The sequence below is a fragment of the Phalacrocorax carbo genome, chromosome 5 (assembly GCF_963921805.1).
Source record: "Phalacrocorax carbo chromosome 5, bPhaCar2.1, whole genome shotgun sequence".
NCBI classification, from domain to species: Eukaryota; Metazoa; Chordata; class Aves; order Suliformes; family Phalacrocoracidae; genus Phalacrocorax; species Phalacrocorax carbo.
Genome location: NC_087517.1, coordinates 37,432,750 through 37,457,687, shown reverse-complemented (window position 1 = coordinate 37,457,687; position 24,938 = coordinate 37,432,750).

Sequence of the window (24,938 nt, the reverse complement as noted above, 5' to 3'; positions counted from 1 at the left end):
GGAACACAAACACAAAAGCCTTCTTGTTTTACCTATATAGCCAATAGGTATGTGCTGCATATTTCAAAAGAAATTCGTGGTGATGTACAGCAAAATGAATTAAGAGGCATGGGAAACAGTTTTACTACTTGCGTTCTTGCATTATTATATGGAGTTCATTTTACCAGCATTTGCTTTAAGATTTACAAAAGAGTTTACTCACACACATACATTTGCAAATACGTAACTCACTACAGTGGTACTTTCTGCGACTTGTTCGCTCTAGTACACAATATCTTCATATTAAAAGATTTTGCCAAGATATTTGCTCTTAAACATTTTTGTTGACTTGCAGCTTTTAGTGACTTGAGCCACAAAAAACCCAACAAACAAAATTAATTAAGTGTTCTTTTTTTAAATCAATAACCCCATGGTTAAGTACTTTGTCTCGAGACACAATTCCCAGAACTCTTGCATCCTCTGAGGGTTTCCATCTGCAAGGGTAATACTCTGATTTCTAGACCTTCGATTATTCCAGTGACAAGTATTCTCAGTTATATCTGTTTAGGTTTTTTGCCTCTGGATACGTATTAAACACTCCCTGGAATACTGACTGAACCTCAAAGTCCCACTTGCTAGAGACCCAATTCTAGGGCACCATTTTTCTAATCAGTCCATTACATTAATATAATTCTGGCCAACTAAGTGGATATTTACATTTCTAATGGAAACCCATGAGGTTAGCACAGCTTAATTAGGAGAGACTAAAACAATGCATTTGTCCCTAGTTTAAAGTAGATCAATTTGAAAAAGTGAAGTAAGTGTCTTTAGATATAGAACACGTCTCTTTTTTTCAAAGTGGGAATTTAATTGTTCACTTAGACCCCATGTTAGTACCATAATTACTTAGTTATTGGAGAAAAGAGTGGATCCTTCTCTTATGGATATTCTTTAAGTATAATATTCCATTGTCTCATTTTAGTTTAAAAAAAGGGGGGGAGGGAACCCCACTGTTTCAAGAGGAAGACTTTTGCTTAAAGAACTAAAATTTCTAATTTTATATTTTACACGAAAAACCCTACCCAACTATTACTAAGCATAATTGTGTTTTGAACAACCAGTCCTTGCCCCTGCATTTATTCCCAGTCCGATGTGGAAAAGGAATTAATACAAATGCCTCAAAATAAATCAACAGTCAGAAGGAAAACCATACTCCTACAAATGCTACATGCACACAATACAACCAGGGTGACTATCCAAACCAAATGTGACACTTCTAAAACCAAGCAAAAACCAGTTATATGCAGCTAAAAGCCATTAAATTTCTCTTTGATCAAGCTACACTAAATATCTAATTTTATAGAAAAATTACTACTGCTTCTGTTAAAAGGAATGCAAAACCAAACAAAAACAAACCCACCCCAATCCAGGTTCCCAATTAAGCATTTCTCTCAGGAGTCAGTGTGGCCACCATGTCAGCTGCACCCCGTAGTCTCGTGTAATGCCAGGCTACTTTACCTGAGCAGCTTAAGATGGTTCCTCTATTAAATGAAAGTGCTAGAGGACCTATGAAAGCACAATATCTAAAGCTTAAAATGCTACAGTACTTTACCTCTTGTCCGTTTGAACTAGTTTGCAAAGTCATGATAGTCCTTATGAAAGCACTCTTCACTTAGGGATTCAGTTTCACAAGGCTAACTTAACAGAGATGCTTCATGATCTTTTTTGAGAAGGATAGGCACATTTTTTTGCCTAAAAGCTTCTGACCAACTCTACAATTAGCAGACCAGCATACAGACAAGAGTTTTGAAACAGTATTTGCCATATGGCCTCAAGATAAAAGTGTCCTTCTTTACCCAACTGCAACAAAACTAAAAAAGAAAAATCTCTCTCACAAGAACAAGGGAAGCAGTGCTGACAAAAAATATCTTGATGAACCATTAGCTCTTCACCACTATTTTTGGTTAGCGAAAAGAGAGAGGGTTCTAATAGATTACATTATTTCTATAAATACTGTATCCCATGAGCAGGTAAAGTAACAAAAGCAAAGTTAAGCAAAGATTCACACACATTAATACTATATTCTATATAGCAGTATTAACGTGTGTGAACCTTTGCTTAACTAGAATGTAATACTAATGTGCATGAATCTTTGCACAACTTCTTGATATCCATAGCATATAGCAATCAAGATCCTAACATGATCTGCTCTGTTTGCATGTTTCTATACACCATTATCAGTGAGAAACTTGTCAAAAAATAAAAACACAGTTGTGTAACTGACAGAAAATATTTCATACAGATTGTAACAAGCCATGAAGCTTCTCTCAGGGGGCAAGTCATTTATGTCCTGTACTGGACAATTAATGTCATTACAGAACACAGAATTAATAGCCTTCATTAAAAGCATCTGGAGAATTTCACTGCTACAATAACTGTGACCAATCCAAAATGTCCAAGTACAAGTTGAGGATGCATCCTTCACTCCTGCCTTGAAATTTTCATGAATGATCTTTTATTTATTATACATAGGGTCACTCTAGACCAGACTATATATATTTAGTTTCACTGAATAAACACTGTTTTACTACATTGTATCTGTAGGCTGCTAATACAAGATTTCTGTGTTAGTTCTGAACAAGAGCAGGTATCCTCTTCTGAAGGGCTTGAAATCTATGGAGTAACTGAAAAGGGCTGGTAAGATTTACATAAAAAGAATCTGCAATATTAATAAAGATAATTTTTTCAAGTCTGGTCAGACATTCTATCAAATTAAAAAAAAAGAAAATCAGTGGGCTATTTTTACATCAAGTCATTTGTAATCCAGCTTGATACCGGAACTCAAAAATGGCTCTAAGTAACATACATAGATGACATATTCAGCTTACTATGTCTACATGTGTGCTGTATGCAATTAACATGAACAAATTAAACATTTTTGCTTGATAACTGAATTCAGAGTAGTTGTAATAAAGAACATTATCAGAAGACAAAGATACTGTGTTATACAGTATGTTATGTCACATACAGCAACATGTTGTTCACAGGTATAAAATAATCACATATGACACGGCAATTCATGATCTGTCTTAGATGGAACACCCAGATAAATTTTGAGGAACTGAAATTATGAGTCTTCAGATTCATAAGGATGTTTTGCCTCAGTTTAGGGCATAACCTAAAAAACCCCTTTTTTGTGTTTAAAAAGTTCTATGCAAATCATAGTTCATGTACCATGATACCTACTCTTTTTTTAAACTTCCATTTTCAAGGATGAATTTTTAGAGGGTGGAAGGTTGGAAAAATCATAGAAATACTGGTGTAGAGCAAACTGCTGAGAATAAAGACTGATCAAAGTGCATGACTGATCCCAATGAGTTCTAAAGTATAAGCCATTCCCATTCTTAAGAACTCTTCCATAATAGGCAACACAAAAACTTCAGCAAGAGCTCTGAGTTAAACTTCTTAACGCAAATAGTTGTCTCATCGCAGCCCAAGTGTCATGGGCAGCAGAATTTGTTCAGAGCTATAAGTTTTAAAGAGGAGACTCCCAAGTTACTAGTGATAGGACCAGAGGAAATAGCCTCAAACTGTGTCAGGGAAGGTTTAGGTTGGATATTAGGAAAAATTTCTTTACTGAAAGAGTGGTCAGGCATTGGAACAGGCTGCCCAGAGAGGTGGTGGAGTCTCCATCCCTGGAGGTATTTAAAAGACACGTAGACGTGGCACTTCAGGGCATGGTTTAGGAGACATGGCAGTGTTGGGTTGATGGTTGGACTTGATGATCCTCGAGGTCTTTTTCAACCTTAATAATTTTATGGCTCACAAAAATACTCACCTATGGAGAAATCATATATCTGGAAGGGAAGGAGCAGCAGTTAGGAGCAGCATATTTGAAAATAAGCATTCCAGCTCACCCTACACCTAATCTCTATCAGAACTTTTTGTAAACCTCCTGCCAGGGGCAGGGGTGTCTGTGATCCAGGGTTAGTTTCGATACAGCTCAGCAATGCAACCTTGTCTCAGATGTTGAGATGACTGTGAAGTTGTGAGAAAGACCTGTGAAAAACTAGAGACAACTTAGCAAGTTAACAAGGTAAAAATCACAGACAGAGGTGGTGCTGCTAAGACAGTCATAGTAGCTCCTAAATTCAAGAGGAAAAAACGAGCTTGAGAAGGTATAAAACCATATGGGGGAAAAAACCATCAAATTGGAAGATCACAACTCAAGGAGTTTCACCCTCTTTTGAGAAACACTGAGGCTGACTTCTCCACCTGACTAGTGACAGGTTGCCTGGCAAAAGCTCACCAAAAGTCTCATTGGGATGGTTAGCACAGCATCAGGTTAGTTCTAGCTTATCTACTACGTGTTTAGCCAATAAATAATTGTTTTACACTCGCAAACATATCCTGTTTGCAGAACCTCTCTGCACACAGTAGAAGCTGCTTGAGCAAAGTGACCCCACAGAGAAAGTGCAGACCGTGGGCATGAAGTGAGAAAGAGCTTGCCTTGAAAGGTTTTTAGAAACCTTGGGGTGGGGGTGGGGGAAAGAATTACAAGAAAAAACATAGCTGCTCTCTTATGTACATATGTATGACACTGCTGCAACAGTCTCTCATCCGGAAGTTTCCTCTCTGTACCCAGAAGAAAGGATTAAGCTATATTACACATATTTTGGAAATAAAATCTCTGACAGTGAGTTGCCAAGAGAGTGCTAATTTTGAATTTAAAACAAAATTCAATGCCATTATCTAAAAACAAGAGAGTAAGACTACACTAACATCTACTAGAGCAAAAAGATAAATATCTATTTAATTTCTGTTACACAGGATGACCATTTAAAACCAGTATTTAATAAGATGCCATTTAGGAAATAGTTATTTGTTTCTTTGTTTTCTTGGAAAACAATACTAAACTAGTAGAAGAATTTGAGTGCTGACATAAAAGTAAAACATCAAAGAAGCGGTCTCTACTAGAAAAATTATTCCTATAAAACTCTGTCTGTTACCAAAACCCAAGAAGCAAACTAATCCTATCATTCGTATTCCCATTAATTCTCTCATGGTGAAACATGGCATGTAAGTAGTTCAGGTGTATGAAAGCTCCAAAGAGATTGGAAAGACAGTCTTGTGAAAAAATCTCAGAAATAGCCATAAAACAGACAATACATCTACTACAGAATAAATTCTTTGGGTGGCTGGGGGAAAGGGGTCAGGAAGATATGTTGATGAATACTGAATAGGAATCATGCTTTAGAAACCTTTTTTCCCCAGAGTCATTTAAATAAGTTAGTCATTTTCTTGTCACTCATCAACCACTCTTGAAGTCCAACTTCAAGAAATCTGCAAGAACAAGATCAGTTGAATTATCTCCTCTAGACCAGTCTTTATTGGAAATAAAATAGTCTAAATAGTACAAAATGGTATGAGCATTTAAAATAGAGTTGAAATAGTTGGGGGAGGGAGGAATACATAAAACATCAAGGGAAAACTAAAACCAGCAGCCTGATGTGATCTCAAAAATAGTGTTCCTGGAGTAAAGAATGCCTTCTAGACAGTTTTCACCTATAAAGACACGATATCATCTCCCTTTTCTAGGTCAAAGAACAAGCCATGACTATCAAATAATTTTTACATGCAACTTTGAGAAGCTCAAGCCTAAATTCAAGTGCACTTCACATCTCCTTTAGTATATTCAGGAGAGCAGTTCAACCGCCTAAGATAAATACAGAACTTTGTAGTTCTGGAAGTCAAGCTTAAGTGCCAATTTCTTCACCTGCAAAAGTGAAGCTATTGATGTGTTTCTCATCAGCTGAGGGGAGAAGGGAAGAGGGGACCAGAGAAGAAAGTGCAAGAAACTTTCCTATTGATATATGCATAAGCAAGTGTGCTGGTTTTGGCTGAGAAGGGGTTAATTCTCCTCACTGTGGGGGTCGGCTGCCTTTCCAGCTTCCCGCGCTCTGCCGCGTGGCGGGGGGGGGCTGGGAGGGGCAGGGCCATGGTGGGGGCGGCTGACCCCGACTGGCCAATGGCAGGTTCATTCCATACCATGTGACACCATGACCAATATATTGAGGGGGGGCAGTGGCAGCGCGGAGGCGCGGCATCGGGTCGGCGGGCGGTGAGAGGCTGCGGCGCGTGCAGTTTGTTTTGGCGGTTCGTTCCCCCCCCTCCCCTCCCTTCCCCCTCCCCGGGGGCTTTGCGCCTCTCGTTGTTCTCCTTTACATTGCATTTCTACTGTTGTTTCTTTTAATTTTAATTATTAAACTGTTCTTATCCCAACCCACGAGCGTTACCCTTCTGATTCTCTCCCCCATCTACCGGTGGGGGAGTGAGCGAGCGACTGTGTGGGGCTGAGCTGCCGCTAAACCACAACAGCAAGGAAGAGTTCAAGCATTTGTCCATGATAAAGTTCAGCTCTTCAAATGAAACCATCCCCTTTCCTCACCATTCACAGCATTATACTCGTCATAACCCCAACCCTCTAGGGCCCACATCAGGGTGCGCCACTGGATGCTGACTCACCACCAGGAAACCGTTCGTCCTCTGCAGAGCAGCAGGCAAAAAAGTCCATGGAAGGAGTCACATATACACACCTAACAATCACAACATACCTGTGCACCACCTTCCATCTGTTACCATGACAGACAAGTGGTGGTAAATACTAGAAGGAAGATGAGTTGATGTTTCTAACAGCTTTCATTACTGTTTATTTCATAAAGGAACACAAATCTGAAGTCCTGGGTTTCATTCCCTCTCCTGGGAAGTGTCTGGCTTTCCTGCCACTCTTCTTGCTTTATTTTTCCGTGCTTACTTGTTGCCTGCTTTCTCCAGACCAATAATCGTGAAGACAACTTTCACACCCAACACCAACGAACACTCAGGCCATAAGCACATGTTTAAGAAAGTGGGGTGGAGGAGGAAGGGAAGCACCATGGGAAGTACACAGGAAAAGAGCTGTTGACTTTTAAGAAAAACATGTTTTAGCTTTAGGCTTTAATGACATTCAGATTGAGCCCACAGTTTATAGCATGAATTCAGTTTTAGCATTTAACTTGGGCCATGGCTAACAAAGTTAAAGAAAAGGTGGGAGGTTATAATAATTTAACTTGTTCATTGAGGAATTATCTTTACAACATAAGTCTTATAATTTGAAAAAATTAACCTCAAGTGACTTAGTTCTTCATGAGAAAGGTGGCAGCTGACATGTATAAACTCAAGTACTGTACTCTGATAATCCCCACTATGGGTTTATGAAAAATTCTTAGTGTACTGTTTCCAGACCAAGTCAACAGTACATGGTGAGTTTAAATCTAAGCCTGTTGCTAACTCCAGTTAATACTTTACGCACGTTCATCAAAGTGCTGTGCTTTTAGTCACATTTCAGTTAAAATTTGACAATCATAGAATCATAGAATGTCCTGAGTTGGGAGGGACTCACAAGGATCATCAAGTCCAACTCCTGTCCCTGCCCAGGACAACCCCAAATTTACACCGTATCTCCAAGGATGTTGTCCAAGTGCTTCTTGAATATCGTCAGGCTTGGTGCCATGACTGCCTCCCTGGGGAGCCTGTTCCTGTGCTCCCCTACCCCCTGGGTGAAGAACCTTCTCCTAATACCCAACCTAGGCCTCCCCTGGCCCATCTTCCTGCCATTCCCTGGGGTCCGAAAAATAGGGCCTGATATTTAGACCCAGATAATTAGGATCTGTAGGAAAGTGCGCTCTTTCTTTTTCTTCGCTGTACTATTTAATCTATGCCAATTATATCACATTTTGGTAGGCTTTAAAAAAAAAAAAAACACATTCCAAATTACTGATATTAAACCAGTTGCTCTCCAATTTTAATTTAACCTGCTTCCTGTCCTGTCAATAAATTAAAGAGAAGGTTACGCATATTGCAGTTAGAGCTGTGTTGAAAATCAAGCTGCAGCCTGCTTTCCTGAGTGTGTTTACATGCATTATTATAGCTTAATCTGCTCCCTAATTTCTAAAACCATGCATTTTTCCTCCTTTATCATTTATTTTGAATGCATCATGTTCACAAATGCTGCTTACTTTTCTGCTAGGGATTTTAGCCATCTGTGCTAACACAGTTGCTGAGAGATTCATATACAATAGGAAAGAGCTAATAGTCATTAACATGAAACAACAATAAAAGATCTAAATTTTTAAGCTCCAGCTTCGCCTACAGTTTATGATTAATGAAAACTAGTGCTTACTGAAAGCTGATTATGTGTTTCATTCTGTGTGAAGCCTGAGGGTCTGAGGCTTAGAACACTAAAATTCCTTCCAATTCCACCCAATTTAATGTCTCTCTCCAATTAACTTTGCAGATTGAATCGCTGAGTCAGCACAATCAGTGCAGCAAAATCCATTAGAATAGATCTTCCTCTGTCTTGCTAAAAAAGCATCAGTTGGTGATCACAGCTGATGAAGCAATACAAGACAGCACAACACCCCTAGAAAATTACATTTTCTTTGAACTCCCAAATTCACGAGTTTCAAAGTACTGACCACATACTTACTAAGGTTAGCTTAGATTTAGGCAGAGGCGATGTTTCCGCTCAGGAGTAAGAAGACAACCATAAGATTGTGTGTGGTGTAGCCATTACTGCTATAGGAAAAGTTGGGATGCAGGCAAAGAGCTGCTGGGGAGCAAGGAGTGTAACAGAGTTAAGGAAAGAAAAAAACAACCAACCAAACAACAAACCACACTTCACCTTCCTTGATCTTTTTTCTCAATAGTTTCCTCAATCATGTTTTTTATTGAATTATCAGTGAGCCAATATTAATGACAAATAGATTACCAGATTAAACTGAAACACTGCTTGTTTTTCTATCGAGGCCACAACTGAGGAAGCAGTCTGTTTAACAATGAGAACATTATGCCAGATATTTCTGTGTAACATGAACTCACAGGTCCTACAAGCTCTTCTAGGTCAGCAGTCAAAGCCAAATTGGAGGCTGGCTACTACATACATTTGGTGCAGGTTGTGCAGAGTAAAGGGCTGCTGGAACAGCAGCAGATTGGCTGTACAGTCATAATCAAGGTGGATATGGCATCTAAACAGACAGTACCAGGGAGAAAGAGAGAGCCTTTTTGAAAGAGGCAGTTAAATAACTTGAAATCACTAAAAAGACGACCATCCCTCCCACCTCAGCTTCATTCCCATTCTGGCGTTTCTCTCTGCTGTTCATGATGTTTTCTGACCTTATTAATCTCATTGCAGTGAGCCAGAGTATAAAAAGGTAAATAATTCTCTGCTTGTGCAGCAAGTGCCCCCACACAAGGAGAAGGGAAGGTGGCACTAAAAGATGGAGTAGTCAGCCCAGCCTGACTTCTAACATGTCATCCTTTGCCTAAAATGCTATATTTAGTTTGGGGTTTTTTGGGGGGGTGGGTGGGGTTGGGAGTTTTGTTCTTCAAGCAAAGTAAACGAGTGTGTTTATTAATTTCCTATTCATCTACCAGGTCCTTAAGAAAGGGGTAATAGACAACTCTGTGACTGGCAGCCCCACAAAAGCTCAATTTCTCAGTAATTTATTCTAATACATGCTTCCCCCCCTCCTCCAGTATTTCAATGAACAGAATAAAGTACTTTTGAGAAGATACATAAATAAAAAATTAATAATCCTAAAATGTGTTCCTTTGCTGATACTCTAAAAGAAATGACAGGCTATAATCCCAACATAAAGGAATCTAAATTGGAGTTAAAATAAAGCCTTTAAGTTATTTAGTGATTAAGGAATTTCATTTACTTATTTTCAAATTGCAGAAAGAATCAGAACATTCAAAATTTATTTAGATAAAGTTAATTATATCACATAATTAAATTATTAAACACATGAATTAATTATAGCACATAAAATTAATATCTCATTACAATCTCAATTGTGCAACAAGTACATTTGGAAACAACAGAAAAAGGCAAAGATTCTGTTTTCAACTCCTATCCACCCCCTTTAAACCAAATTAATTCATAATTTGTTTCTAATTAAACAGAATAGACATAAAACAAGTACACTATAAAAGAAAAAAGTTTGTCCTCTAGTATTTCTTGTTTCATGGTAGGTTTTTGGTTTTTTTTAAATTCATTCCACTGTATCCCACTCATACATATTCAGTCCATTCACAGGTCCCTTTAGAAGTGTCATCTGTATTCTAAGAAAATACTAGCCATCTACTATGTACTCAAATTCCCTGCTTTTCAAATTTTCTACAAAAAAAACCACTATCTATTTGTTCAGGCTATACTATTAGAAGCTTTAATTCTAGCGAAATTTTGGAAAACACATTAGACTTCCTGGTAAACGTAAGCATTGCAGAAGAGACTGATATTCTACTGCCTGTCAAAAGAAAACCTACGCTTTTAAAATCAATGTACATTCTATTTTATAGATCACAAGTTACCTGAAGTACGTTCTCAGATCAGTTCAGACAGTTTTGTAGGTGAGGTTAATTCCATCAGTTCCTTTACACTGAGAGAACTTCTAGTGCCTGTATGAAAAAAAAAAAATATAAAATACAATAACAGCTTCCCTATAGAAATCTCCAGGGCAGCTTTACCAAAGCAATATTCCTGCTTGAAAGTCTCAGATATAATTCAGCTGAGAGTACCACAATTCTTGGACTGCTCTGAGAGAAGTCGTACAATTTCACTTCGAGTATTTGAAATTCTATATTGTTTCAGTGAGGGACCAAGTTTTGCACTGACTCTCAAGGAATGACACATATTTGAACTATTAAAATGTCATCCCATAATTTGTGATGCTTCATTTAAAAATGCAACTGGGGCGGGTGGGGAAAGTCCTTCAATGTTTGAGGTACACAAAGCCCACTTAACGCTGTCAGGAAACAGCAAATGAAGCACTGTGGATTTGTTTGGGGGGGTTTTGTCCATTTTTGGGTTTGGTTTTTTTTTTTGGGGGGGGGGGGGGGATGATGTGCGTGTAAGAAAAGTTACCATTGTGAGAGAATTTAATTTGTAATAGAATAATCTTAAAAGTATCTATACAAGTATCTATTTTGAAATTGTCATTAGTTAAAAGTAGTAATCGCACAGATTAAACAGTTTCATTTGGTTCTAGTGCCATACAAAAAACTATGAGCTAATTTAAAAGTCAATCAGTCCTCAGAGCAAGACAAGGTCAAATCTGTTTCACTGTTTGAGGTTTTTTTTTGTTTACTTTTTTTTAATGGTTCATTCACTGTTGCACAGCACTACCTGCAAGAACTTGTGACTAATTAAACCAACACATAGGACAAAAAGATTGTTTAGTATAAATACTGTCCATCATAATGCGTCCAATTTCATTATTCTATTCTTGTTTTGCCACTATCGCTATTGGCTATATAACATATTGCTAGATTAATGCAATTTTACTAAAAACAAATGCAGTTGTGAGATTACAAAGTCATGTCACTAATATTAAAATTTTAAAATGGAGCATTGTTTTGCTCTAATGTGGTTTTATTCTAGAAATGAAATATAATCCTCTTTCAGAATAACTACCTCGATTAAACCCTAGTATTTTAACAGAGTACAATTTCTTCTCATTTATTTACATCCATTAGAAATTATTTTTATAATTTGACTCTCAAATATGCCCTTGTGTCAGAGCAGCACGTGCACAGGATGCAGGGGACAGGAACAGGAAGGGCTTTTCTGCAGTGGTCATTGCCTGCAGCTTGCTGTCCCCTGCACCTTTGCATAGTAACTGCAACCCACGAACCTCCAGCTGGAAGGTAATAACATGACAGCTTACCCAAAAAGCTTTTGAAGCAGAGCCAGCAGCAGCCAGACTGTTCCCAGCGCAGAGCAGGGCATGCGTGCACCGTGGCACAGGAGGAAAGTGAGCACTCTCTCCCTCAACTAAGGAACTGTTTTGTTCACAGACACACAACTTGAGAATGTGTAATGAATTTGTGAATTAATAACAGTAATGAATTGGAGAGCTCACATGTTAGACTAGTCTGTATGAAGGGGACTTGTTGGATTTGTCTGCTTTTGGAGTGAGGTTTTTTTTAAACCCGATGAGCTCTTAAAACAAAGTTTACTGAGTACGTTGTCCTGTAAATTTTACGAGATCCAAACAGAATGTGGCAGTTGTCTATATAATAAGTAGGTTCTGATGATATGCTAACTAAGAACAAGCAAGCCTGCAAGGACCAAATTTGCTGCTTGCCTACTAAGTTTGTCAAAAACTTCTGACTTCCAGGAGGTGCAGTATGCCTAGGACTCAGGATTCAGGTCCACTATGGAAAGCTTTACCAGGTGGAGCCCCACAGTGAGCCACAGCTTCCAGGACTCTCCAGAAGTAGTTTAAAATCTGAAGGTCACTATTTTGAACATGATTTGCTTTAGAAAAAAAAGTTTTCTTGTAAAAAAGGAGTTGAGATTTTGAACTGGCAAAATGGAAGTACTTAATTTTTACGTTAGTAAGTGTCAGAAGTCTTATTACAAGGACTTAACAATGACAGATCTGGTTTATGTTTGAAAAGGAAAAAAAAAAGAAGTCTAGATTAATCATACCACAAGACTGATGCAATCCTTCCCCTCTCCTATCATGACTTAGAAAGCTCTTGATTAAAACAAACTCTTCAGAGTACAAATTAAGAGAGTCATCTGGAGACACAGAATTGATTTTCAATAATTTCTGTAAAGCTTGGAAGGACTCAAAAAGCTGTGGATATATTTAAAACCAGTAAGTGAGATGACTCAGACAACCTCTGCCCCATCAGTCTAAGATCCAATAAAGTAACTGGACTCTGCCATTCAGAACCATTAATAAAGCTTTTAGTAAGATTGTGTAAGATAAGACAGGCATGTTTAATGCAGCTAGACTTTGATGAGAATTAGTTTTAGGCAACAAAAGCTTTGAGGTACACAGGTGAGATCCTTGGCATTTCAGCTCACCCTCTCATACAGGTTGAGTCACTCAGCAAGACTCCATTTCCTATTAATTACTGCAATAAGAGGATCCCCAATGAGTTTGTTAATGGTGTCCTGATTGCCTGGCATTATAGGAAACAAAATAGAGCTGGCAGGCCTACCTCGTTTCCACTGCCTTTCTGGTACCATTTAAGGATTACATTCTCATATGCAGGAGCACTCACACAATGGCAACATGCTCGGGTTATTTCAGAACTCACCTGAAAGCCAGGGCCCAACGACATAGCAAGGAGTTTTGCTGTTCAGTTCAGTGGGACTAGTTTTAGCTTGCCAACATCTTAGACATGCACTCCATATTTAAGTAACACCTGGAGAATAAATAAATAAAATTCTGGGCTACCAAAACAATTAGTAATTCATAACTAGTAGTCCTAGAGTCAGATATGGATTCCATGGAAAGGGACACAAGGGGACGAGGAGGGGCAGGCACCGATTTCTCTCTGGTGACCAATGATAGGGCCCGAGGGAATGGCAGAAAGATGGGCCAGGGGAGGCCTAGGTTGGGTATTAGGAGAAGGTTCTTCACCCAGGGGGTAGGGGAGCACAGGAACAGGCTCCCCAGGGAGGCAGTCATGGCACCAAGCCTGACGATATTCAAGAAGCACTTGGACAACATCCTTGGAGATACGGTGTAAATTTGGGGTTGTCCTGGGCAGGGACAGGAGTTGGACTTGATGATCCTTGTGAGTCCCTCCCAACTCAGGACATTCTATAATTCCATGGAAAGGCACAGAGCTACACTAATTAGAGGTACAACAGAAAGCAACACTAAAGGAGTTTCAGGTAAGATGACTGTAATTACTTTTCCAGGGGACCAGTCTGGTCTAAGCCATCCCCAACACCTCCAGCTGTGGTTGTAGCCACAGGAACTGAAGATGATCAGCAGGTCTTTAACATCCCTTAAGATGTGGCCCAAATAATTTACATATCAGCAACAGCTAAGAAACATTCAGAATGTCATTTAAGACTGTTTCAAATTTATTTCCCACAGTTGTCCATTTTAAATTCTATATTTTACTACAAATTCTGCACAAAACATAATTACAACAAGAAGCAAAGTTTGATGTGTTGTGTTATGCCTCAAACTCCTAGGCAGTCATAACAAAAAAAAAAAGTCAGTCTAAGAGCTACTCTGTTAAAAATAAGACAAGTAAGAAAAACAATTATAAGATTTTTTTAAGTGCTGTTTTCCAGCTTCTCTTTTTCTGTTTTAGTCAAAAATACTGACAAGTACTTCTAAATTTGCCCCAAAATAAGAGTTAATCAAATCTTTTCAAACATCATTAAATTAAAGTAAAGGTTCCATTAAAGTAATTTCAGCTTCAGTTTAAGGAGGGTTCACGCATCATTATCAGATTATCAAATATGTCAACGAGCCGTTTGGCTTAATGGTTTTGCATACAAAAAGGGATTTGCTCTTGGAGCACTTCATCCAATTGTAACAGTAACTGCACAGGCCCAACATGAGCTGTGTGACCCAGGTGGAGATCTCCATGCCCTGACTCCTGTTCATACTAAAGCAGGAGCACAAAGCTTGTTCTCTCTGCTAACTTGCCTCTTGGGATGCCACCACTTACAAGTCTCTCAGAACAGGGATCCTATCTCCCATCAAATCTGATACGTTTTTCCTCTGATCAGCAGAGTTGGAGCCAAGTAACAGGTATGCTTTCACCCCTGCATACAGGGCACAAGTCCAAGGGGGAGCAGCCAGCAGGCAAGAAACACAAAGTTCAGCATAGAGATGAGATGCACACTCTGTCTATCCTGCCTGTACAGCTTCGGCAGGCTGTGATCACCAGACTGCCAGATTTGGTTCCCTGGACATCATACACATCCCTGGACATGTACATCAGCCATCTAAATAAAATAACCTCTTAGATAGGTGGAAGAGTATGTCTTTGCCTAGCCTAACCTATTTTCAAAGCCAGATAGGTTGTGATAAACACCCTATGCTCATAATTCAGATGAGGAACTGAATCTCTTTCACCAGATCCGACTTTTATTCCAGTGCTGAAATCCAGAATCTTAAGCTAAATTTGATGAGGATGGTACCACTAACATGACCATTTTTAATAATCATACCTTCAGTATTCTTACTAGTGTGAGTAAATATACTTGTCCTTGGGGATAACCACCTTAGTACTATTTTTACTCCACTATTTATGCATAGGTGCCTGAGCTTGCTGCTAATGTCAAGACCATCAGTAGCAGGGGAAGGAAGGCAGGAGAAGAGGGGGCAAGGGTCAAGAATTTAGTCTTCCAATAATAAAAAGGTGAATGGCGTGTCATATTTTAAATAACTTTTCAGTAGCTGCAAGATAAGGACCTATAAAATACTCCTCCAGTTTTTAACAGAGGGAAAACAGGTCTAGTGCATTGGCTTAACTTTGGTTGCTAAAACTTCCGTACTGGTATCCTTACAGATAAGTAGGTTAGGTCATGGTAAACAGACGAACAGGCATATTGGATGGGAATTTAAGTACATTTATGCTTATGCCCCTCAGTCTGCAATAAAAAAGAAGTGATAGACACATTCCATTTAAGCTGAGGTCAGGGGAAAATTGAGAGATATAAAAACAGTTAAACATGTAAATTTTGAGGACCCATGGTAATAGAAAATCTAGGTATAATCTTTTAAAAAAATGAAGAAAAATATGCTATACCTGGGGAAACTGTATCTTCATAGATTATGTCAAAGATTAAGACATGCATAATTGATTTAGCTAGCTTAAGACAAATGAGACACATGGAGAGCCAAGAAAATAATAGTTTTAAGGAACATTCATTAAGCTTAACTAAGTAAAATATAGTTTGTAACATGCAGAGCAGCTTCCATAATTTATACATATTCAGTTTCCATATTTTCATTAACAGATATACTTAAGACCATACTGACAAATGAAAAGTTTTAGTTTAAGAAAATCTACAGAAAAAAAAAAAAGATATACAAGGCCAGATCAATTTGCCATTATGAGCGTAGGAACCTGTTCACACTGTAATATTGCCGATAAATGTAAATTTGATTCTGTGCTTAAAGGATGGAACTTAAGATTTGTGAAAGAAATGAAAATTTAGAGTCAGATAAAATCAAGCCTGTCTGTGGACTCACAATTTGCAATGCACAGGGTTGGTTTTTATGTTGTTAGAAAGGAAAACATAATTTTTTTTAAACTCAAGATAATACATAAAAACCAAACTTGTGTTATTTACATTCCTCAGGAAAAGGCCTTGAGTGCTCTGACTTCATTTTGGGCATAGCTCTTCAGCATATATGGGTGAGATTATCTCATTTGCTTTCCTTCAGAAACATACAACACAGGGAGTTAGTTACAAGACAGCCATTCTACCACAATTTATACAAGCTGCCAGTATGCATGTTCACTCTTGAAAACCTCTCCTTCTTTCTTTTAAGGCTGTACAGACTTTTTATTTTACTGTATTGGTTTATTGCTCAGTGAGATTATGCTGATCCTCATTCTCTGCAGTACTAGTTTCAACAATTATTCAGCAATTCTGACTCACTCATTATATACTGATAATTCAATAAGTAGGAAAAATCATTGGGTAGCATTAACCTTTTCACTGCCACTACATGCACACATTCAAGCATTAATTTTGGAGTTGAAAAGCTTAAATTAGGCACTGGTATAGAACACAAGACATGATACAATAGAGTTACCACATGCTCCAAACTGTAGAGAAACATAGTAAGTTGGTAGATCGGGTATTTCCAAACGACAGTCAGACTACTTACAGAGAATGTGAAGATTCTGTAACAAAGAATCGAGATGTTGTTATACACACTATTATTACAAAGTTGCAACAAACCCAGGTGGAGATGAGTTCTATTATTTCGCTGATAGTTTTTACTCTAAGCCTACCAGCACCACCTGGATTAATTAAAAACCTTAGTCTGAGAAGTTGACAGAATTTCCCTTAGCCTTGACAATCCAGACATGCCATCATGAACAACCTTTCAAAGATAATTGCTTATATGTAGAAAAAGAAGTGTGCTGAACTACCATGGTTCTACCTATTAAATTAAGCAACATTTGATTTTTCTTCTTCATAGACAAGAACAGCAAGGATTACTGCTCAGCAGCTTTTTGTTTTTAAGGGCTGTCAACTTTGAGATGTGCTCCTGGCTGTTATACTACCTCTGCTTTGACATTCCTTCTTCCGCTCATCTTCACAATAAAAGACAAGACACAGGAAGGAGGGATATTTAAAAAAAATAAAAATAAAAAAGAGGGGGGAGAGTCAAACTCAATTTCTTCCTTTTCCTTCCCCTATTAACTGTAGTTTCATTTCAATAATGTTAACGTGAAATACAAGTGGTTTATTATGCACTTCTTTGCACAGCAACTTTGGCTCAGTTAATAAGATAGTTACCCAGTTCCAACAATTTAACCACCGCCATCACAGGCCATCTGAAAACTTTCCTGATGAACAACCTATAGCAGTAGTAAAGATGCAGATTTGCAGATAGACTCAAGGACCCTGAGGTTGCGGCAGATCAGCACCGAGTTTATTGTGCAAGAGAGCGCTAATCGTGTCATCTCCAAATATTGCAATATCCAAAAGTCAACTGCTCACAATTAACAACTATAATTGTCATGACAGTGTGCAGCTCCTGCATTTTAAAATATACTGCACATTTGGGCTGGTGGGGTTTTTTTGTAAATTTAATCTAGATGCATTTTGATTTAAATGAATTCTGATAGTTGCTGTGCAGTTTTTAGAAGTGAAATAAGATAGAGAATAATTTATGGAAGAATGTGTAAGTAAGCCCAAGATCGCAGTCAGTCTTATTAATATGTGCCCAAGCACTTATTTGCACACAGCACTGCTACGAACTCGGACTATCCTGGCGCCTGCTGATCCCACTGAGGTCAAGAAAATAGCCCTTCAAATAAACTTCATAGGGTAAGTTAGCTGGGTTCAAGCCAGTTAACTACTTAATTATTTTATTGGAGACTAGCAGAGATGTAACACCCCATGAAGCCTTTCAAAAAAATAGAGGAAAAAGAACATTAGTGTTTCTCTAGCCTCCCAGCTCAGTGCATTCAGCAGCGCAGCAGGGAGACTTCTTCAGTTTAACACAGCCAAACTATTTTCATGGAAAATAATAATGTAGGAAAAAAACGGCAATTTGGGTACAGTATAATGCTTGGGAAAAGACTATAAATCCAGGCAAATCTAGCTGGAGCCTTAATATAACTTTTTTTGCTGAGTGCTACACCTGCATATTCTAACAACATTTTACTAAATCCCAGCCAGTATCTGATTCTAAACAGGTCAAGATTTCTCCTACACTTTTGTTTTACTGAAAGCTATCAAATAAATTTTCTTCCTTAGAAACTTAGTCCAATGATTGTGACTACTGGCCACATATCAATAACATTAATTAGGTTAGCACTGCTGATTTGTATCAGTCAGATCTTGTCCCAGCATCCCCATGAAGAAATACATAATCATTTATAAGTGAGATTTTAGACTTCCCTTCAGACAATTAACCATAGCAATTGGAAAACTCCCACTTCAAAGATTATTTTTTTTTCTTCCTTCACCATACTTGTCCTGATAAAGTGACCAATATGAAAGTGGAACACACACTATGTTGAAAGCTCTTGCTAAGTACCAATTTCAGAGTAGGAAAAACGTTTTCTATCCCAAAAGACAACATCACTTATATACACTTAATTATTCTGGCAAACAATTTATCTGTTTTGCTAAAAACATTCTTTAAGAAGGCACATTTCCCAAACAAATTTTTCATATGAAATACCTAATTTGGTAGCTTTTTAAGTAGTAAGCTGAAAAAAAAGAGACATTTGAGTGAAGTGTGTCATCATTTTGGCTGGGATGGAGTTAGTTTTCTTCACTGTGGCTGGTGTGGTGTGTTTTGGATTTAGTGTGGGAATGGTGTTGATGGCACACTGATGTTTTGGCTGTTGCCACACACACACACATACACACACCCCCATTTCATATCTCTATCTCATAATTTTCCTTTGCATTATATTGTTGTTGTTATTATTATTATTGCTGTTTTAATTTTTCAACTATTCTTATCTCAACCCACAAGTTTTCTTACTTTTACTCTTCCAACTCTCTCCCCAACCCCACTGGGGTGGGGGGAGTAAGCGAGCCGCTGTATGGTGCCTGGTTACTAACTGGGGCTAAACCACGACAGTGTGTTTCTCAGATCCCAAATAATTCATCATTTTGCTCAGCATATCATTTCTTCCATGTTCTTTAAATTAGAAATGTGATGTTCACTGGGTTCTACTCACCTTCATGCAATAACATTTGCCCACACTTGCTCTGTGAATTTGTTTCTGCAGATGATCTAGCAGAGCCGATGATGTGTTGTCTACAAAAACACACACATACACTGAGGTAAAGGATGTAAACAGCTTTACCAAAACTTTAAATTATAAAGTTTGGGTTCATTAAAATATTGTTAAAAACAAAGCAAGCAAATTGTATCCACAGATGAGCAACTTTATACCTAAGCGTCCTCCAACCTTCTATAAACACAACAATACAACTTACTGCAAATATAACAATGCAGACATGGATCTACCAAGCCTCCCTTACCTCACCAATACCCCTCAGCACATTTCCCAGTCTAATCATAACCAACAAGTTCAGTCAACCAAGCGAAGCAATTATTTAGCTTCCTCCTCTGATGGATAGGAAAACATGCTTTTGTAATCATGTGTGTCTAGATAAGACATTTCATATAAGGCAACTTCCTGTGGATCAAACAGATCAATAAGTCTGGTCAGTTTACCTGTGCAAGTTTTTAAATTTTACTTTGCAGGATAGCATGAGAAGTATTATCAGTCACTGAAGTCATGTGAAATTCTCACTCCTCTAACTTTTGAAGAGTTTTTGCTCTCAGAATTCAACTAGGAACACATTTGGAATGTTTTCTTGACTTATCTTGGGCTTAACCAGCAAGCTTAATTCATAGATTTAAAGACAGAATTCGTCAACTGTTTTGGCTTTTCCTAGCTGTATTTTCTGACCCTGATAAAATTTAAGAAGTTTGGGGTTTTGTTTTTTTTTTTTTAAATATAAGTTTTTTCAGATTTCTTTTTACAACCCAGTCACATTTCACTGAAGTATCTAAATATTTTTTAAAATAGAAACCACTATGGGAAATCGAAATAAAGGAATACCTAGCTGTCCCAGCAGAAACACAGAGAGTATGGGGCATTATGGAAGGCTATAGATAATTAGCACAAGCTCAATCTTTCCACCAGCACAAAAGGGAATTTGCAACACTTAAGAGGTCAGGCTAAGAACAACCTCAAAACCCCTGGCAACATACCCACAAGTGGGTTAGTGTGTTGAAATTCAGATGTTTAGATAATTTAACTCTTGCTTCCAGAAGTCACATTGGGGAAAAAATAATCAGGAGAACTACTGTTATGTCTTAACTATATGGTGTCATGACCACTCAAAGAAAAAAGAAGGAAAAAAAGAAAAACCCCATACTTGCTCCAGTGTTTGTAAACACTATTTTATATTTCACTGTCAAAAGGAGGGGAAAAAAGAAAAAAGAAATAAAAAAAGATTTCTCCAGAAATTCCAATTATATTTTGAACAGATCTATCCTAATAGGGTATAAATGAAATTCAATTTTGAAAGCTTAGGAGAAAAGGAAGGGGGAAAGCAAGTCTTTAATATGTTAGGCCACTGAAGACAACAACTATCTTGCTATACATGGTGCTATATTGATAGTTTCAGTTAATCCCTTGTTCAAAACAAGCACAGACAAATTAGGTGATGGCTTAGAACATTTCTAACACCTCCTAGGGAATATCTAGTGAGAGATCATTTGGTACCAGCTAAGCAGTGTGAACTTGTTAAAATTGACCTTTCCCCTTCCCTCCCACAGCATAACTGATCAACCACTTCTACTGCTCTACAGCAAACCCAGAGGCCAAGAATGACATCCTAGACTAATTTAATGCCCTGCTCTGTTAAAACCACTTTTCTTAATGATTACTCCATTAGTATTTTCTCAAGACTACAGTCATCAGTAGGAAAATGGATGCGTTTCAGAAAAAAAAGTTTCCAAAAATAAAAAAGTGCAGAACAACAAGTTCCACAAAACTAAAAAAGCTTTTTCTTTGTTTTTTTGTTTTTTTTTTTTTTTGTACTCAGTTGCTTTCCAGCCGAGTCTCCAGGTATGTGGCTATCTAGTGTGTAGCATACAGATAACAACACACCCTCCAGATGTAGGTTACAATTTCTTCTTTATTATGGCAATTTCTAGAATCTAAGACTATCACTGTAATTGCTAGATGTAGCCTAAGTAGCGCCTGACCCATAAAAACAGCTTTCTGAATTAAGTGGTAAGTAGACATTTCCAAGTGTCTACCCAGGATCTCAGCTACCAGTTCAAACCTCAGAGCCCTAAGCTCCATAGTGAACGTAATGGTTTTCCATTGTCAAATCTGGTAACAACATTTTGTTTAAATTCAAATATTCATATATACAGAGGTAGGTGCTAAGAATAATATGCACAGCTTCTGAGTCATACAGTTAAAATCTTTCCACATAACACCCAATCTATCACCCATTTAAGCAGCTAGTTCTTTGTTTAGCAAATCTGAATGCAAACTACACTTCTAGTTACATGTATTTTTTTGTTAACAGCATAATTTTTATGATGCTATAGTCACAAAAATATATTTGTTTATTTTAATAAGGCAATCTGTTTTAATACTAATGTTATTTAACAGTCTAAAAAAATACCCTTTAATGTGTATTAATGTGTATTAAGGAAACAAACAGGGTAACTAAAAGACACACAATTAAAGACCACAGAATGCAGTTTGGGTAGATACAGCTGTTCACCCTGAAAAGGAAACAGTTTGTCATTAGCCACACCAATGTGAATTCTTGCCCCACTGTTAATAATGCTGCACTATGAGACCTCCTTAACTTGCCTTTTTAAAAATAGGAAATACTTAAAGTTTTGCCTAAATATGACAACGTTCCACGTGTTCATTTGAGGCATTATCATCTCCCCTTTACCACACCTACGTATGACAAAAGCGATTAGACTTTTTTCCAGTTTGTGAAGCTAATACCTTGTTCATGACAACCCAAGAAAACTCCTCCTATAACATATCTGACTGTATTTTAAAAAAAGGTACCTGTTGCTCAACTACAGTCTTAATATAGAAAACATCTGACTTCAGTTAATTCATTACAAATTACTTGAGTTGCACTTTAAAACAGTACCTTTATATGAAGCTAATTAAAGGCATTTAAAGATTGGGCACAGAGGAGAAAACACCATACAGTAGGAAAAAAAGTTTAAAGAATACATTCCATAATCTCATAAAACCTAAGGGAGGTGATCCACTGAAGTCAAAAGAATCACTTTCGTATTTAAAGTTTACTTTGAATTTTACTAGGAATAATTTCTCATATTAGATAGGTTTCCTTCACATAAATGAAAATAAGAATCTGCATCAGTTGAGGATGTTATTTAAAGAAAAAAAAACACACACCAAAAAACATCACCAAAACCACCAAACAAACAAACCAACCCCAAATCCCAAGCCTGAATTATGTACTTCTAGCAATAATATTTTCATAGCAAAAAGCACACCTGAAAGATTTTCAGGGTAGCTGTGATTCAATAATGCTGATCTTGCCAGTTCTCCATTACCAGATTGAGGTCTAGACGAGCTGAGGTAACAGGCTGAAAAATGCACTTTTTTCATTAAGGAAGCAGTCTAGCAGCATGTATTAACATAGTGTCTATTGTACATCAAGTTGCAAAATTATTCTGATATCCAAGAATCCCTGGCCAATGGCCCAGTAAGTACAGATTTTTCAAGCTAGATTGAAGCGACAGGCTCATTGACTATCAATTTTTATGCTAGCAAAGACATGCAAGAGCTGTCTTCACCACTCATTTCTGAGTTTTTAATCAGTTTTTAGCCACCTCTGTCCATGACCTAGAGGAACTATTTAACACATCAGTAACCTCTGAAACCAGCAGTCATTAGCAAAGGGCACTCAGGAATGCAAAGAATTAGACACGATATTGACAATTAAGATCCACCAGAACATGCATTATTGATCCTTCTCCGATACAGGGCTGTGAGTCAACTGCAAACATTAGAGAAGCGAACCACCACCACCACCACGACGACTCTTCAGCTCCTTGTCCTCAGTCCAGTCTTACTTGTTTCAGAACTTGTGGTTGACTTGGAACTTCTAACCCTAATCAGTCCAATTCCAGTGGGTTTTGTGTTTTGGTTTTTAAACTATAAGATGACTAAACAGAGAAAGGTCCTTACTAATCACAGAACTGACTATGCATCCCTCAGTCATGTTATCACCTGCATATTTAATCTCCCGCTACGCACATTGTATTCACAATAGTACCAATACAGGCAATGCAATTTCATAGAGGGAAGGGTAAATAGCTTTCATACAAGATCCGTATCAGAACACTGTATTTTGTTCACTCCTAGAGATCCCTCTTTCTTTGTATTGTAATTTTCTTTAATATTCACTAAGTCATTAAAATAATTAAAACAATATGGTAGTTCTATGTTAAAAAAGTCAGAAAGTTGTATTAAGAAGGGAGTAAAGCCCAAAAACGAGGAGTTCTCCATAACTCCTCCCCCTAGTTTTTCTTCTGTTTAGTATACAGCACATAATTTGGGTCTAAAAGGCTCTAAGCTGTTACAGAAAAAAAATTTTAGCAGCTTCTAGCAACAGAAGGTTCCCATCACCAGATAATAAAGATTACACAATAATTTTATTGCTGCCTGATCACTGCAACAACAACACTGAAGCAGGACAATTGTTCCCCCCCTTTTTTTTTAAAGGAAGTTTTTAATGTGAAGACTAACTATACACTTCACCCTTTATGATTTACTTTAGGCAAAGAGAATATACAACCAAGGGAAAAATCATAAGGTGGTTATTCCCCCAAATGATTTGATTACATCTATTTTTTTTCCTTTTTTTTTAATTTTTAAAACACCTTTTTGTCCTCCCCTCTTTGACAAGATTCTCGATTATCATTTCTAAAAGAGCATTTTTTCACAAACTTTACCTCTCTTGGACTGCTGGGCTAGCTTCCGTCTCAAAAGTGAATGTTTCTTCACCAACCATTTCTCAAAACATGCAATCCTGCCACTCTCCCCCCTCCACCAAAAAAAAAAAAAAAAAATCCTCCGAAAGATAAAAAGTAACTTCTGGGACTACTGTGGAGAATTCCAGAGCCATCTTCCACGATGGGGTGATGAAAGAATAATCAGGCAGATGAAAATGAATGTATATGGAACATACCATAACACAAGGAAATAAGAAAAACAACTGTGCTATCACATATGAGGTGTTACCTGCTGACTGCAGTTTCAGAGCTAGACCATAAGGTTATGATAAATGTAGTAATGGGCTCCTTCCTTAATATGAATCTAGGCATTTTGAGATCTGATTAAGGAATAGAGCTATAGCCAGGCTAGGTCTCTGCTGAGAAAACAGATATCCGAATCCTTGAGAGGAACTGAAATGTCTCCCACAAGTTCTCTGTAGCATACCATACATGTAATGGATGTATATATTTAAGTATATACATTTGTTGCCTAGATTTTTTTGCTGAAAGTATCTCAAAATAATAACTATCCATTAACAGAGTAAAAACAAACACTGTACCATGTCATCTCCCTTATTGCCACCTTCAAAGTTTGCTAAAACGACTTGCTGCACTTTAAGAATTTATCTATCTCTCCCAACAAAACACTACATTGAACGAATATTAAGTTGTGCCAGAGTTAATACCAAAGAAACTCACAAATAAGAAACGTACCATATGTCTCATTGTAAAGTGAAAGTGTCTGAACATGCTCATCAGTTTTGTGAGATACTCATCGCCAAGATCCTGAAAGAAATTACTGCAGCCCTCTGTTTGAAGCTGAAAGTTATTGACCAAATAGACTTGGAGATCTTCCAG